Source organism: Eubalaena glacialis, chromosome 14 (genome assembly GCF_028564815.1).
Source record: "Eubalaena glacialis isolate mEubGla1 chromosome 14, mEubGla1.1.hap2.+ XY, whole genome shotgun sequence".
Taxonomy (NCBI): domain Eukaryota; kingdom Metazoa; phylum Chordata; class Mammalia; order Artiodactyla; family Balaenidae; genus Eubalaena; species Eubalaena glacialis.
The window spans coordinates 53,465,631-53,482,615 of record NC_083729.1 but is presented as its reverse complement, the minus strand read 5'-3'; the positions used below and the strand labels follow the sequence as shown (position 1 = coordinate 53,482,615).

At 46.5% G+C, this 16,985-nt stretch overlaps 1 protein-coding gene across 1 annotated transcript in view; it reads right to left on the bottom strand.

Moving 5' to 3' along the window:
- B3GNT2 (UDP-GlcNAc:betaGal beta-1,3-N-acetylglucosaminyltransferase 2) overlaps positions 1–11,543 on the bottom strand; it is a 30,754-nt gene extending 19,211 nt beyond the window's left edge. The window contains exon 1 of the mRNA XM_061211367.1: positions 11,266–11,543. The gene's annotated coding sequence lies outside the window, so the exon portion shown is untranslated. The remainder of the gene's footprint in view (positions 1–11,265) is intronic.
- Between the last annotated feature and the right edge of the window lie 5,442 nt (positions 11,544–16,985).

Here is a 16,985-nt window from a genome sequence, read left to right as displayed (position 1 = left end):
CCGGGATGGAGGAGCGCTTGGCACCCTGTCCTCATTAAGTGCTCTCACAAAGACCCCATCCTAGATCCAAGTATGCCACCCTCAAAACCCCCTCCTGGGGCCCAGCAGCCCTTAAGAACAACTGCTGTCCTCACTCACACCATCGCTCATGCTGGCTCTCCCAGCCTGAGACATCCATTCTCTTGCTTCTCAATCCTGCCCCCACGCTTAAAGGTACAGGTTCAAATCCCACTGCCTTCTCCGTAAGGACACCCTCGGTTCCCCTAGTGCACTGTATCTAATCCTCTCCTCCTAGCACCTGGGACTCCCCAAACTGAAGCCCCTCAAAATGACTGCCAAGAGCTAGTTATCCAGACGCCCCCTACCCCCAGCAATGCTTCCCAGCCCGAACAGTTCCCGGTGAGCTGAGATCCACTCTCCTCACCCTGGAGAGAGGCAGGACCAAGAGGCTCCCCAACCCACAGGCTGTAACTGTGAGGTGAAAGCACCCCAACTGCTGAGCACCAGGCTCTGCTCTTCACACACAGAGTATCCGATGAAAATACGTGCCCCTGGGAGACCACCTCTTCTCCAGCGTCAGAGGCCATCCTCCTCCCAGAAGACAACCTCTCTAGTGACAAGTGACCCTAGGGTGGCAACTTCAGGACGGGGTACCAAACAAGCAGAGTGGCTCCCCTCTCTCCCAGCCTCCATCTCCCAGATTCCTTTCCTGCCTCTTCTCCCTTTCTCAAATGTTGTTCAATTTCACCAAGTTACAGATGGGTGCTTGAGGATGTTCTTAGATTTTTTTTAAATATCAAAATTAATCACATGGATTTAAAATACACATCCTCAAAACAGTGACATTTTGGCTTTTTGTCCAAATGTTCTATTAAAGGGGAAGCTGTTCTACGTCTACATATTTAAGGAAGGGATGAAATAGTAACATCGCTTTCTCTGGCCACCTGCCAAGAAAAATTTATGTTGTCAAAATAAAAGAGAACATGTTGTTTGCTCAATATATGAGCACACTGCTCAGCAGCTTAGAAATTGGGCCTCTTTCACCAAGCAGTTTAAATCACCTAATTTTATTTACTTTTAAAAATTTTTATCGGAATAGAGTTGATTTACAATGTTGTGTTACGTTTCAGGTGTACAGCAAAGAGAATCAGTTATACATATACATATATCCGCTCTTTTTTTAGATTCTTTTCCCATATCGGCCATTACAGAGTATTGAGTAGAGTTCCCTGTGCTATACGGTAGGTCCTTATTTGTTATCTATTTTATATATAGTAGTGTGTATATGTCAATCCCAATCTCCCAATTTATCCCTCCTCCCCCTTAACCCCTGGTAACCCTAAATTTGTTTTCTTTTCTTTTTTTTTTTTAATGTTTTAAATCTTGCTTTTGATCTTTTATTAATAATTTAACATGCAAAATATTTTATTTTAAATTCCAAATTTAAAAATGAATAAAGAAAAGTGAGAAAAGATAAATTTGTTTTCTTAAATCACCTAATTTTAAGTGTCTCTGTGAATGTCACCTTCATATATCATAGATTATCACCTCCTTGGAAACATCGGGGACCACAGCAATCTCTGTGTCTCTCAGTGTCATTTGCACACTGTGCCCACTCCTTCCTCCCTCAGGGGGTCCAATCACTCCCAGAACTTCTGCCACCTCTACACTGATGACTCCCACACACACACCTGGAGGTCCAGCATGAGCTTGTCCTCCCACTCTGGGTGGTGCTCACATAGCATCTTAGTCACGTGTGGGGCAGGGACAAAAAAAAGAGAGGCCATCATGCTGAAACCAGAGATGGCTACCTGAGGCTTCATTATATCACTCTGTTATGTGCACTTGATTAAAAATTTCCATTATAAGGAGGCTTTTTTTTCTAAAGAGGATCCATCAGAACCTTGAGGAAAAAAAATTCAAAGAGAGAAACAGTCAGTTAAAAATAGGATTATTCATGAGAGATATTTTAAGTTCATCTGAAGGAAATAATTCCTTTTGTGGTGAAGGGAGAAGAAAAATAAAAGGGTTGCATCTCATTTACTTAAAGAATAAAAGCTACATAAGTTCCTTATAAACAAGCATCAAATTTAGCCATAAAATAATAAATGTAAAATACATGTCATTAGTCCCAAAGGTTAAATATTTATAGAGGATGGTATCTGTAACAAACCCACTTTGACCCTTTCACTGTTAAGACAAATAGATTTGATTCTGAAAACATCACCAGGCTTTTCACTGAACAATCTAGACCCAGACTTGAAGTTGGTTTTTGTTTTTTTTTAAACAACTGTGTTACTCCCTGATCAGGACTCAAAAAACAAGAAGCACTTCAAGAAGCACTTGGATGTTAAGTGCTTTTCAAAGAAAATAAACAACAACAGAATTCTAAAGCACAAATTATAAGCCTTAGCAAGTTAATTGTCCATGGACCTTAAATATGGTCCATATTCATGACTGCAGTGGATTCAAACAATCAACATATGAGCTTGGCTGTGCAGGTTTTTTCCTATTATGCAGGGGGTGGGGATGAGGAGGGAACAAGCTAAGTGGGTTGCCATGGTTACAAAGATATTTAATGTCAGCTCAGGGACCAAAATCTACTTCAAGTTCTCCACATGGACCAGTCTCCCTTTTCAGTAAGTCAATCCCCAGCCCCCACAAGATTACTGTCCCCTGGGACAGCCCTTGCTGCTGCTCCCCTGGGGTCCTGTATCAATGGCGATCTCCACTTCATCATCCACCTCAAAGCTCTCCCTCTCCAGTAGCTCCAGGCACAGGCTGCTCCTTCCCTCTCCGACAACTTCCTGAAAAGGTTCCACGTCTTGTCACGCCCCTTTGTTGTGCCTTGACCTTCCCAATTCCCTTCACCCCTCTAGAATCTTCACAGTCCTCTGCCTCTCCTGACTTCCCAGAGCACCTAACACTGCTGGCCACCATCCCTACCCCCACCCCAAGTTCAAGACCATCCATCCTCTAACCCCAATTCTCTACTGGTTCTCTTGCATCTTGGCAGCATTTGCTCCTGGCCCCATCCCCCAAAATGGGCACTCTCCACAGTTCTGGGTTCAAGCCTATGGTGGGTCTTCCTTCACCCCACACTCCAGTCCTCTGGACCCCTCCTTCCACACCACTACAGCCTCCGGGTCCCGAGGTTAAGAAATGTCCCAACGTACCCCTATCTGTAGCTCACTTCCTTCACACCTCCCTGAATTGGTTTCCAAATCTCATCCCATCCACTATCTTTTTCTCTCTCACTCCCTTTCAAATAAATCACACACACAGGCACACATACACTTTATTTATTTTTTTTATGTACCATATCCTCTTTATTTTTTTTAACATCTTTATTGGAGTATAATTGCTTTACAATGGTGTTAGTTTCTGCTGTATAACAAAGTGAATCAGCTATACATATACATATATCCCCAATCTCCTCTCTCTTGCGTCTCCCTCCCACCCTCCCTATCCCACCCCTCTAGGTGGTCACAAAGCACCAAGCTGGTCTCCTTGTGCTATGCAGCTGCTTCCCACTAGCTATCTATCTTACATTTGGTAGTGTATATATGTCCATGCCACGCTCTCACTTCGTCCCAGCTTACCCTTCCCCCTCCCCCTGTCCTCAAGTCCATTCTCTGCGTCTGCGTCTTTATTCCTGTCCTGCCCCTAGGTTCTTCAGAACCATTGTTTTTTTTTCTTTTTTAAGATTCCACTTTAATCCTGTACCGTCCTTGACCTGGTTTGGGCCCTCAGTTTTCCCCCAGCAAGACTGATGAAGTGACCTAATTCAACAAATATCAAGCACCTACTTAAACTAAGCAATGTTTCAAACAGACCACAAAGAATTAAGTTATATGGTCAATTATCATAAGGTTGCTAAGGGCTTAGAGGAAATATAAAGCACAGTACAGGGGATAAGGATGGGGACAGTCAGAGAAAGCCTCTCTTCTCAGAGGGAAGGTGGATGGAAGGGGGCGAGACAATTTCAGGAAGACGGAACAGCCAGTGTAAAGGCCAGAGACTGGATAGCTCAAAGGCCAGCGTGGCTGCAGCGACTTGAGCTGGGGGCAAGGCAGGAGAGGCAGTGAACTGAGCCAAGGGCCTGACAGCTGACAGAGAACTTTGGCTTTACCATGAGGGAGACTAGGGGCCAGTGGAGGATTCTGAGTAGAGAAGTAGGTAAAGCAATTTCAGTTTTTAAATATCCCCCCAGCTTCTTTCTGAGAATAGACTGCTGTGGGGCAAATAGGAAGCAGAGAGCCCCGTTAGGAGGCCGTAAAATGACCTGGAGCCATGATCACACTCACCTCACGTCCACCTCTCTGGCTCAAGTCATCCTCCTAAACACAGGCCTGACCATGATATGTCACCACATCCTCTCCACAAGAACTTTCCATGGCTCCCCATCACCTCCGTAACTATCAAGTGTCACTTCTTCACATGGTCATCAAGGCTGCACTGTGTCCTATTACCCCTCCCTAAGCACCATGCCCTCCAAACCCACAGGATCACCTGCTGTTCCCCTGACACATCGCTACAAGCCTGCAATCCCCAACTGCCTCTCCCTCCTTTCTCTGCCCCTAAAAGTTATTTATTCATCCATCAGGGCTAAGCCCAAACACAACTTCCTCAGGAGCCTTTCCTGGCTGCCCCCAACACTGCACTTTTCTTGCACCTCTACCAGACCGCTCTTTCATCAGTTCCTGGTTAGAGTTCCCACCAGATTGCTAACTCCTTGACAGCAAGAACTGTGCCTGACCCATCTAGGAATACACAAGGGGCCAAGCACAGTGCAAGGCTTCCACTAAGCACTCAATCAACGCATGCTGGCTAAATGAACAAATTGGCCCTTTTGTTATATATCTTCTTGAGGTCTTGTGGGGTGGAGGGGTGGGCGGAGTTGTCCAAGGACAGGTTTTCCCCCTTGGCTACTGTAATCTGGAGGACAGGAGTCCCTCTGATGGAGCCCCTGAGGACTCCATGGTACAGCCACAAGTAGGGATGTGGGGATGGATCTGAACCCAGACCTTCAAAGTCTTCTGTCCTCTCAGCCAGGTATCTCTAGGAAGGCCCATACAATCTGCTTTACATTTGCCTAAAGCGTTGGCAACATGTTTTTCCTAGTCTCATTCTAGAAGTATACAGATGTAGACAAAAGCACCTAGAAGGATCTCAACCCAGTTAACAGTAATTACAGTATTAAGAGATGGAATTAACTTTATTTTCTTTTACTTTATCTTGACTTTTTTCCCTAAATAAACATAAGAAAAAAGTCTCTTACAAAGAATGCCATAGTACCATCAAGTTACATTTAAAAAATGGTTCCAAAAATAAAAAGTATTAAAAAAAAAGAAAACAAAAACCACATACACTGGAGACATGAGACCACTGAATATACAATACCACTTATAGAGGAAGACTGTAAAAACTGAAAACATTTTAAATGGGTTGTATGAAGCATGCAATTAACAACTGACCCTGTGTTTTCACTTCTGAAATAATTATTTTACAAAACATAAAGTAGTAAAACATTGTTCTGGGCATCCTGGGCACTTACTGATGCCTCTTATCTAAATTAAACTCTTTCATGGGTTTCATAAACACGTGTAAACTAGCTGTCATCACTGCACCTTAGCTCACATCACACAGGTGACCAATCAGCTCTAAATGGAACATTTCAATGACTGTCATTTTATGACTTACAGAGGAAATGTCAATTAAAAATAATAGGGGATCAACTATCAACAAATAATATGTCTTATTTAAGCTGATGCTACATCAAAAAAGTGTTGACTCAACAAAGATTTGGCTTCTAACTTTCAATAAAAGACCTACACAACTTTTATAGTGAAATAGCATATTAAAACACAGAAGATACAGTTGCTTTAGTTACCATCTTTTTAAAGAAATAAAAGGGGGGCAAAGGCACAGTGTGTATGTCAGGCACAGTGCTAGGTATTTTAGGTGCATGATCAAATTAATTTTCTTAGCAAATCTGAGCTAGATTATCTCCCCTATTTCACTAATAGGCTTAGAGTAATTTATCACACAGTAGCCACCGTCACACAGTAAGTGGCAAAAATGGAACTCAAATCCAGGTCTGTTTCACAAAAGACTACACACTCTGATTCTGGAAATGCCACTTACATGAAGTTCAAGAACAGGAAAAACCAATCTATGACGATACGCAGCACATCTAAGATGATATAACAAGTCAGAATAACGGTTCCCTTTAGGGGCTGCAGACTGACTGGAAAGGGGCACAGGGACCTTCTGGGGTACTGAAAACGTTTTCTTCTTGATCTGGTGGTGGACACACATTCATGAGCTGCACACTTAATATTAGTGCACTTTACACATTTTATTGTATGCTACGCCTCAAGTTTAAAAAAAAAAAATCCTCATTTGATTGACTCCAAGTTCATGGTCTTTAACCACTAAACCATCATACCACTATTTGACAGAACCTGACCACACTCTAGAATTGATTCTCTTGGATAATCAGTCTTTTAAAACATTCTGGTTAAGTGAAGTACATCCTAATCACATCAGAGTGAAGGCAACTGAACAATAAACTTATTTTTAAATGCCACAGAATGAAAAGTAGAAAGTATCAATTTCCTTGCTACTGGGAATTTCCTGTCTGTAGCCACATCAGAATAAAAATAATTTTAAACCTTGCTCTAAAGAAATGTTCATAGATGCACAGAAAATAATTTGTAACAAAATTCTTAAGAGTTATCTATGGAAGTACCTAAATAAAACTACATAAAATATTTCAAGACATACATTATAACTTTATCAACAATGCTGACCCTCAAAAGAAGTTTGAATTTTGTTACAAAAACTAAGACAAGGCAAGAAGACAAAGCCGGTGGGCAAAGTGCATAAATCTCACAGTAGAGGCAACACAGTGAGTGTAAAAATCTCAAAGCAGAGTTGTAACAAACAGAAAACTCAAATAACTTTTCCCAGCAGTAAGGTGATTGTGCCACATATGCCGTAACAACAAATTCTCCATTGAGTAGCAAGTTCTTCCCACCAAAGCTTTGTTCAGACTAGCAAAGCCTCATCATCAGCTGGTGATGATGAAATCATTACATCAATTCGCTCAAAGCCTCACCCCACACTACATATACCTCTTAGTCAAGCGGTAATTGCCTCTCCTGAGAGAGGAATTTATTCATCCACAATTTGGAGACAAATTTGGCAAGCACCTAGTTACAGTTTTACCACCTTTGGGGAAGTGGGGAGGGACAGCTGGATCCACACCTGTTGGTTGTATGGTCTTTACTGGGTGCTTTTGAGTATGCAAGCCAAGAAACCCAACCTTCAAATTCAGAGCCCAGTTTAATTCATGTTTTAACATTCTGTACACCCAAAAGTGCCAGGCAATTGACTGAAATGATTTTAGTTTCTCCTGAGCATTTTCATATAAGACCAAAAGACCTTTATGAGAATTTTTCAGAATTGATAACTTACGCACCACTGTTGGGCATGCGCAAGATTACATAACCAAATATTATCCCAGATGCAAGAATTTCAATGTTTATAAAAGTAACCATTTGTATTTATTAATTTTTAAAGTCCTTAACAAACTGTTCAATAAAACTGTCAAAAAAAAAAAAAACACAACCTACGTAGAGTCAAATATTGTAGCTATTAAGCAAGCTAGAATGAATGAAAAGCACTGACCCAGTATGTTAAGAACAGTGTGCTGCTTTAAGTACATTCACAGCCCTGGTTCCGCATTCCTAAATTATGGTTAGAGGGGAAAACAAAACACAACAAAAACAAAAACAAAAAAAACCCAGCATTGTCAGAAAACATTAAAACTTAAAAGTTTTGAAGGGGAGCAGAATATGCCACCCCAAGATATGTCACTTTGACACAATGATTATTTTGAATTAAAGTTACTTGAGAAAACAGCCAGTGTAAGGACATTCTGACCCCCCGTTGTCCCCGTTAAAACAGGAGATAAATCTTCCGTAGGAAGGTACCCTTCCTTGCACCAGGAGGGTAGAAGGCATTCTTATCACCAGAGATAGGGAATTCAGCGCTGAGAAGCCTGCACAAACCTTGTTACTTCTTAACTCATCAGTCACCCTAAACCCAAACCCCTTTGTTTTGTCAATTCTTCACAAATGTATTTGTTTCTTTGTCTAAAAGGTATGAAAGCTGCCTGCTTTGGTCACTTCTTTGAGTCACATATTTTTATCCTTGTACATATGAAATTTGTTTTTCTCCAATTAATCTGTCTTATGTCAATTTAATTATTAGATCAGCCAAAGAACTTGGAGGGGAAAAAGAGAAAAGTTTTCCTCTCCTACAGTTTCAAAGTTTGAGAAACAAAGGATTCACTTATCCCTGCATCAGCTGAAAAAGCCCCACACATTTGTATCCAGAACATCTTAGCTTTATACCAGCAATGCACCCGGTAAAGCAAAATGATTAACTTTTTTGGGTTCTCATTCATTTCGTAATGTTAACTCTTTTTTTTTTTTTTTAAGCCATGCATCTGAGCAAACTGTACAGTGAAAAATCCACCATGAATTATCAGTTCCACTTTCCTATTTTTAGCAAACCTTTACTATCTTAGAATTAGAGAAATCTGAATTGTGGAGTTTTTTTTAAAACAAGGAAATTTTCAAAATTACAAGCCACCTATATATACTCAACTCTCCATCCAGGAAACCCAGGAAAAAAAAACAATTCATAATTTTTACAAGCATATTATGTTTATTTTCCTCAAAAGATTACCTCATTCCCTGGATTTTAAAAACTATCTGCCATCTGCCAAATTTGGCTGATTTCAGTCTCCAACAAATCTAAATGGTTACTGTTTTTGGTAAGGGGAAGTTGGTGCCTGGAGGAACTTCTACGTTGATTACACAATGACCATCACTTATTAAGCACTTCTTAACCCCCCGCCCCCCCCCCCAACCCCGCCATGATGCAGAGCTAGGAGTTTGGCAAACATTATCCTATTTGTCCTCAAAAACAATCCTGTAGAGCAGACACTACCATCCCAAAACCAGACATGGAAAATGAGGCAGGGATGATAAACAACTTGTCCAAGGTCACAGAACAGTATGTGGCGGAATCAAGACCAGTGAACAGTGAAGGTGGGAACTCAGAACTCTTATGGAGAATTAGGCCTGCATCATACACATGCCATCTGCACAAAAACTAAATGAAGAGCAGTGAGCCCCTACTGCAGGAAGATTCCCAAGGGAAAAAGCAGTAGCCCAAACTGAAAAAGTACTTCTGAATGGCAGATCTAAAGAGAAAGACATTTGTAAAGGCTTGGCAGTAGGAAAAGGTTTACTCAAGTAGAGTGCTATAGGACTCCCGAACTTCCCTGGTCTTAAAATCCAATCTGGTTTAAGAGCACAGGGACTCTGTGTAACATTCTCCCGAAGTCCACCAGTCTTAATAACCTCTATTCAAAAGAAACAGAAAGGACTTCCCTGGTGGCACAGTGGTTGGGAGTCCGCCTGCCAGTGCGGGGAACTTGGGTTCGAGCCCTGGTCCGGAAGGATCCCACATGCCGCGGAGCAACTAAGCCCCTGCACCACAACTACTGAGCCTGCGCTCTAGGGCCCGCGAGCCACAACTACTGAGCCCACGTGCCACAACAACTGAGCCCGCGAGCCCAGAGCTCGTGCTCCGAAACAAGAGAAGTCATCTCAATGTGAAGCCGGCGCACCCCAACAAAGACCCAACGCAGCCAAAAATATAAATAAATAAATTTTTAAAATAAATAAATGAAAAGGAACAGAAGAGGGAACTAGGGCAGTGGGAAGAAGTGACCGCCCAGCCCTATCCTCCCTCTGGGGCAGCCGTCAGATAACACATGGGGGAGACCACGCAATGGATTCGGTTGAGAGCCCTAGGACTGGGCTGGGTCCCCGCCTTCCTAGTCCCATTCTTGGCCCTGTCGGCCACCTCTTTAACCATCCCATTACCTCCCCGGAGCAAAATTACACTGGAAGGATCTGTTATAACAAGTAGAAGCCCATATTCACCAACTGGCTTTGCAATCTGAAATCTACAGCAAGGCTCCAACAAGGGAGCGGCAAGAGAATATGGTATAATTGTTCCAAACTACCGTTCTACGAAGTTGGGGAAGTTCAGGAGACCATGGGGGGCAGGGGAGCAAAAACAAACATACCACCCCTACGTTTTAAGAAGGAGAGGGAGCCTCCTCGACAATCCAGGTTTAAAACGTATATATTATTTTCAGAGATGAGCTTTCACGCTGTGACACTTGTGGGGAGTATCTCGGCTGCTCCTCCCCACTTGACGGGGAGCCAGTGGGTTCTGGGGTTCCCCAGCCCTGAGTGGAAAGCACTGTGGCCTAGAAATTAAGGTGACTCAGTTTTATTGCCTCCAGAAGGGTCCGCCTGCCGTCCCGGGGCAGCCGTCAGGACCCGCGCCCGCAGCCCTCGAGGAGTCCGCCCCGAGCAGCCCCACGTCCACGCTCCACTCCAGGTGTTTCGCAGAGGCCGGCTAGCCACGCTCCCGCAGCACCCACCCCTCCCCCTCCCCAGGTTTCGGTCAAGTAGCCGGGTTAATCATTCAACGCGGGCGGTGTGGAATATTTTTGTAGAGGTCAAAGCAAAAGGTTCTTCCTAAGTTTCACAGACACCAGCCTTTAGGGACCCTGAGGTGGCAGTGGCAGGCGGATGGGGCTGGGGAGCGACTGCTGGCGGCCCTGTAGCTCACAGAACACCTGATCTCCCCATGCGGCACCGGAGGCAGCGCAGTGCGAGGGTGGGGTGCGGGGGTGTAGCGCGAAATCCAGCAGGGCCCCCTCCCCAAAACGCCTGTGCAACCCAGATGAGGACGCCAGGCCTCAGACGCCCCTTCCCAACGCCTGCATCACCCCGGCGCGGGCTCCCCCGGAAATTGGGGTGCAGCGGGGAGGCGGAGATGTTCCCGGGTCCCGGGGTTGGGGGTGGAGTGGGGCAGGAAGCTCAAAAGACAGGCTGCCGCGGGTTGCGTTATCCTCTTCCTCTAGGGTAAGGAAGGTGGCGGGGGGCCATGGGGGAGGACCGGGACGCCTAAACGCCGCAGGAGCCACCTAGAGACTGTTTCCTGTTCTGGGGCGCCAGTATGAAGCCGGAACCGGCGAGGAACTGGGCTGTGGAGGGAGAGAGGATGGGCCAGAGGAGGGGGAGCCGGGGACCAGAGAGCTAGGAGGGCGCAGAGCTGGCCTGGGGAGGAGGGAGGCGGCGGGAGTGCACACCCGCCCGGCCCTACCTTATCCGGGAGCAGCTCCTGCTCAGCGGGGCGGGGGCGGGAGATCGCGGCTGCATCCACGTCCCGGCCGCTCCGCGCGGCTCAGCCCGGCGACCGCCGCCGCTCTCGCTCCATGCGTTGCGCCCGCGATGGGCGGCCGGGTGGTGTCCGCGGCGGGACGGCTCCGCCTCGGCTTGGCCCCGGCTCGGCTCAGCTCCGGCACTTGTTGCCGCCGCGGCCGCTGCGCCTCACTCCCGGCTTCGGCTCCGGCTCCCGGCGCCGCCGTCGCCGCCTCGGGGCTCCCCGGCCCGGTCCCGGTCCCGCCCCCGCCCCACGGGCCAATCAGGCCCGGCACCGCCCCTCACGTCACCGCCCCGCCCGGCCCGCCGCCCCGCGCCCCAAGTTTGGGGAAGGCACAGCTCCAGTTGGTCGGGCGGTGGGCGCGCGGGACCCGCCCAGGCTGGTGCTCCTCCTGGCATCCGGGGACCCTCCGGGCCCTCACCTGGAAAGCAAAGGCTTAAACTGGGGGAAGGGGACCCCAAGAACTAGACCCTCGGAGAAAAAGGGCTGCTCGAAGTTCAAAAGAACTATTTTCCAATTCCAGTCTAACCTGAATCCCTCTTGTTGTCGCCCCTCTTGCAGTACATCTGATGTTGGGAAACTAAGCACATGGCCTGGTGAGGACTCCAGTGGCGTCTTCTGGCCGGAGTCAGTTTGTACGGGTCCTAGACCGAACCCCGGCCGCCAAGTGCTTGGGCAGATGTGCCCCCGCAAAACCCAGGGTTCCACCATGGAAGATGGGGGTAGCTAGGGGGAACCAAAATGGGATTAGACCATTGCTCTCTGCCCATCCAGTAGCTGCCGCCACCTCTTAGGTGCCCAAATGACACCTACTTGACACTGCCACGCCATCTTCGGTTTTATGAAGCCGCCCAGAACATGGCGAGAGAGGAGTTTTAGTTCTCTTTGTGGTGTCCTGCAGAGGGTTTCCTCGAGGTTCCAGGCGAGTCTCGGGAAGTCAGAAACGCAAGCTGCCCAGACGCTGGGCCTCGAACCCGCGCCGCGGCCCAAGGGACAGGGCGGATACCTAGGTGCAGCCTTAATGGCTGAACTGTGACATACATTGCCCCCGCTGGATGGGGACTTGGCGCTAACCACACCCACCCGCTGGAATTCCGGGGACCACGACGCACCCTCCTATCCCAGCGCCCCCGCCGGCTCGCCAGAGCACTGCATTCTTAGGTGAGTCCGAGTTGCTGTTGACACAACTTTGAGGGCCCGATGTAAGCCCGGCGCGACCGGATGGAGAGGTTGCCCTGGCTTGAAAGGCCCAGTGCAGTGCAGTCAGCTCGTTTCCCTTGCGCTCCGCCGGGAGGTAAGCCTGGCCAGAGGCGCACTTGAAAGCTCCTCGTCTCTTGGTATTTATCTCTCCAAGAAGAAAGCAATCCCCTTTAGATAATCAGACTAAGGAATTAAGAACACCACACCCTGAATTATTTGCATTTTTCAGAAGGCTTTCTGAGGCGGAATTAGTTGAAAGAGAAGGAATTGCTAAAGTAGTAATTTCAGGCACCTTTGAGCTCAGCCTACTCAACTATGGGCCCTTACTCTTAATCCAAACTCAGAGCGAAAAAGAAAAGCAGGTGGATGCACTGCTGGATGCACTGAGCCACGTGGGTGCGGTCCTCTAGAAACAGGAATTCTGAGTCAGATCTGGGAAAGTTTTGATTTGCAGCCTTCAGTCCTTTTTGCTTTTATTTTGATCACATGATTCTCCTAAGACTGGGATGTAAAGTCCAAACAGTCAGATTTTTGTGTACTCATAGAAAAACATCTGGAAGGATACAGACAGGCTGTTAACCACCATTACCCCAGATGTGGGATTGGGTTTCAGAAGGAGGGGAGATGAGTTTTATACCCTTATTGACTTTGAGTTTTGTTTTTTTCCAGTTATATTAACTCTCATAATTTAGAAAACTAATGAAACATTTTTAAAGAAATAAAGATATTAGAAATTCTTTTAAGAACTCTTCAGAGTGTATAAATTAATAAACAAATGAAGCCTGAGTCTTTCATTCTGTGTCAAAATAATTAATCCTGAGTCCGTGTTCCTTGGTTTAAATAAAAATATCTCTGGCAGCTCTTCTGATCTTTAAACGCTGTGATGGGACAAGACAGACATCTGAAGATTTTTTTCTGCCATCAGATCAGTATATTGTTTCTACACATATGCCTTCGCTTTAAATGCACTCCCACTAGACACAGACATACTTTCAGGGACTGCCAGCCAAGGGGTTTTAGTAAAGGAACTGCTACAATGTCAGCTGGCAACCAACAAGGAAATTAAGCTGTATTCTCTGCAGCTGCCAAAAGCTGCCCAGGCCCTGAAATTAAAAAATAAGGGCATTCTCTTCATAGTGCCGTTAATTAATGCAGCTGGGAGTGTATCTGTAACTGTTACACTGTGTCTTTGGGGGAATTACTCAATGCTGAATTCCACTATTCCGCTAAACTACTCCATGCTAAATGCACATTTGGCTGCAGTCTCTGCTCTTTGTCCATCATGAGTAGGTAAAGATGTATTGTTCATATATTTAACAAATATGTGTTGACCACCTACTAGGTGCATGGCACAGGGCTAGGCACTGAAGTGGTGAATGTAGCGGACACACTTCCCTCTTGGAGCTCACAGTCTAGCTGGAGAGAAAGGAGCTTAGCAATTAAATGCACTATCAATTGTATAATTACAGTTGTGATATTGGCCAAAGAGAGTGCAAGGTAGAGGGACCATTTGTCTGGGGAGTCCAAGGGGAGGTGACATTGGGCTCTGAAGGGTGAGCAGGATTTACTCAGGCAAAGAGGAGAGGCGAGTGGAAAAGAGTTCCTGGCAGGTTCACACTACAAAGGGGGGTGTGGTTGAGGAGGAGGTTGGAGAGGTAGGCAGAGACTAGATCATCCAGGGTGTACTATACCATTTTCAGTAAGATCACCCTGATTGCAATGTGAAGAATGAATAGGGAAGGGGGAGGAGGGGGTGGAGGGACAGTTAGGAAGCTGCTGCTGTAATATAAGGGAAAGGGCTGTTTGTCTAAGCAGTTGAGCAAATGGAGAGAAGTAGATACCAACAAGACCTGGTGATTGCTTAGCTAGGGAGGAATCAAGGAGAAGCCCCAGGTCTCTGCTTCTTCAACCAGATGGATGGTGGTGCCGTTTTCTGAGTTGGGGGACCCTCAGGGAAAGAGGATTGAGAAAACCTTGCCAAGGTTCACATTTGGTCAAGGTGGGTTTGAGGTGCCTGTAAGATGTCCAAGTGGAGATGTTGAGTAGATGTTTGGCTGTAGGATCTGGTTCTCTGTGGAGAGGCTGGGGATGAAGTAGCTGGTGTAGAGGCAGCAATAAAGTGCCGAGAGTGAGATGGTGTCCTAGGAGAGTATAGAGTTCTATCAGAAGAGGGCCTAGGACTGAGCCTGATGAACCCTTATCTAAAGGCTGGCCAGAGGCAAACTATCTGGCAGAGGTGGAGGAGCAGCCAGAGAGGCAGGAAAAAAACAAAAACTAGGAGTTTGGGAAGTGGGGTCATGGAGCCAGGGAAAGGATGTGTCGTAAAGAGGCAGTAGCCAACAACACTCAAAATGGCTGAGAGACCCAAGGGAAATGAGGCCTGAATACACCCACCAGACTGGGTGACCTTGGTGTCATTGGGACTTTTACAGAGCAGTGACTGGTGGAGTGAAGGGATGAGAGATAAACTGGAGTGGATTGAAAAGTGCGTGAGAAGTGGAGAAATGAAGAAAGGTACTGACTACAGGCAAATCTTGAAAGGGTTGACTGTGAAGGGTCAGAGATAGAAATAGCTGGAAAGGAATGTTATGTCAGCAGTGGGTTTATCTTAGTTTATATTTATTTATTTTAGGGTGGAATAAATTGAATGTGTTTAAATGCCGATGGGGAAGACCTTATAGAGAAGAGGAAGAGAAAGGTACAGCAGGGGAAGGATAATGGACAATAAAGGTGGTTCCTGTGACCATGGGAGAGGATGGAACCAGAATCTGGGTGGAAAGGCTGACCTCATGCAGGAGGCCACCTCCTCTATTATAACAGCCAGGGCGCGGTTGGAGGTCAACTGAACCAGGCAGGTTTGGTATGGAACGTTGAATCCCTCCACCTGATGCCTTCCTCTTACTCTGGGAGGAGACTGGGAGTAGGGCAAGAGAGATGAGGGATTTGAAGAGAATGGAGAACGTTTGACACAGTCATTGCAGAAGGTGAGAGGGTTGAGATGACCAGAGATATGGCAGGATGGCAAGGCAGCATGGCAACCCTCCTAAGGTTGGTGGCTTGAACTTGTAAGGTGCCCTTTGGTCCTCCTCTGTGATTTCCTCCAGCAGAGCTCAGCTGTCTGCTCTGGTGCAGGCTCAGATGAAGGAATTGCTAGGGCAGAGGAGCAAATTCCTTTTGCCAAGGAATTGAGAACCTCGACAAAAGTGGGGTTGACATGATGCGTGATCAGAGAGAAAGGACAGAAGTCAATGGGCTGGAAGGGCCAAAGGCGTCAAAGCTCAGTCATGCTGGAAGGAGAGGGGGTTGAGTCAGAGATTTTGGATGCTTAAGTTTGTGGTTCAGGAGGTGGAGAAATTTAGGACAATGACAAAGCCAGGATGTGATGGGGGAGAGTAGAGGAGAAAGTCACTGGAGAATATAAGGTCAAGAGATTGAGAGGCAGGATATTGGGTGGGTCATCTGTGTGGTTAGTGAAGCCATCCAGGAGCATGTGGTCAAGAATTGGGGTCAGGGTCATGGTGTGAAGGCCATGACGCCAGGAGCTAAAGTCTTAAGAGAGTGAGGAAGAGAGAGTGACCAGGAGTTCAGAAGATAGGAACTCCCAGGAAGGGGAGGGGACTGTGGGCTGATGGCAGGATAGAGGATGCGTGAAGGAATGACACTGAAAGCAGGAATGAGTGGCCCAGTCGGTTTTGCCCCAGTTGTCTCTATGAAGCCTGACCCAGGAGCTCTGCAAGCCAGGGCCACATCCCCCTGACTAACTTCTCCTCCCCAAGATTCCCGTCAGGGAGAAAGGCATGTGGAGGCCTCCCTTCCTCCTCCCCCTCTTTTCCACTGGGGGCTTTTTTGTCCACCAAATGAACCCCTAAGGGGCACTGGCTGATTGGCTGTCAATCAGGAATCTCAGGCTTGTCTCACCTCTGCTACACACCTTCTGTCTTCCTCAGGTGGGTTGTTGACCCCTTCTGTCTCAGCTTCATTGTCTGTAAAATGAGGATGCTAAAATACACACCCCTCTCAGGGCAATTGTAAGGAATAGAGGAGATAACTTAAGTAAAAACACTTTCTAATCTGTAAAGCACTGTAGGAATGTGAGTGATTTCCCTTGTTCAGAAGCCCCTCACATACACCCACATCTCTCCCAGGAGCCCTTCCCAAAAGATTGTGAGTCCCTGCTCCAGAGGAAGCTGTAATCTTGCCCTGGAGACAGGACAAACACACACAAAACAATTAGAGAGGAATACACAGCTGTGTCTGATTAAGTGCTAAATTGTAAGGTGCAGACAATAAGAGCTCTGAGCTCAGACAAGGGAACAATTAGCCAGAGTTGGGAAATTCTGGGAGGCTTCCTGGAGAAGGTGGGGTGGAAGGGGCCCAGACTGCTCACTTATCCTGAGGAGAATATTTGCAAATATGCCCATTCCTTTGTGGCTGCAAAGTTGTCAGTCTGACAAGGGTCT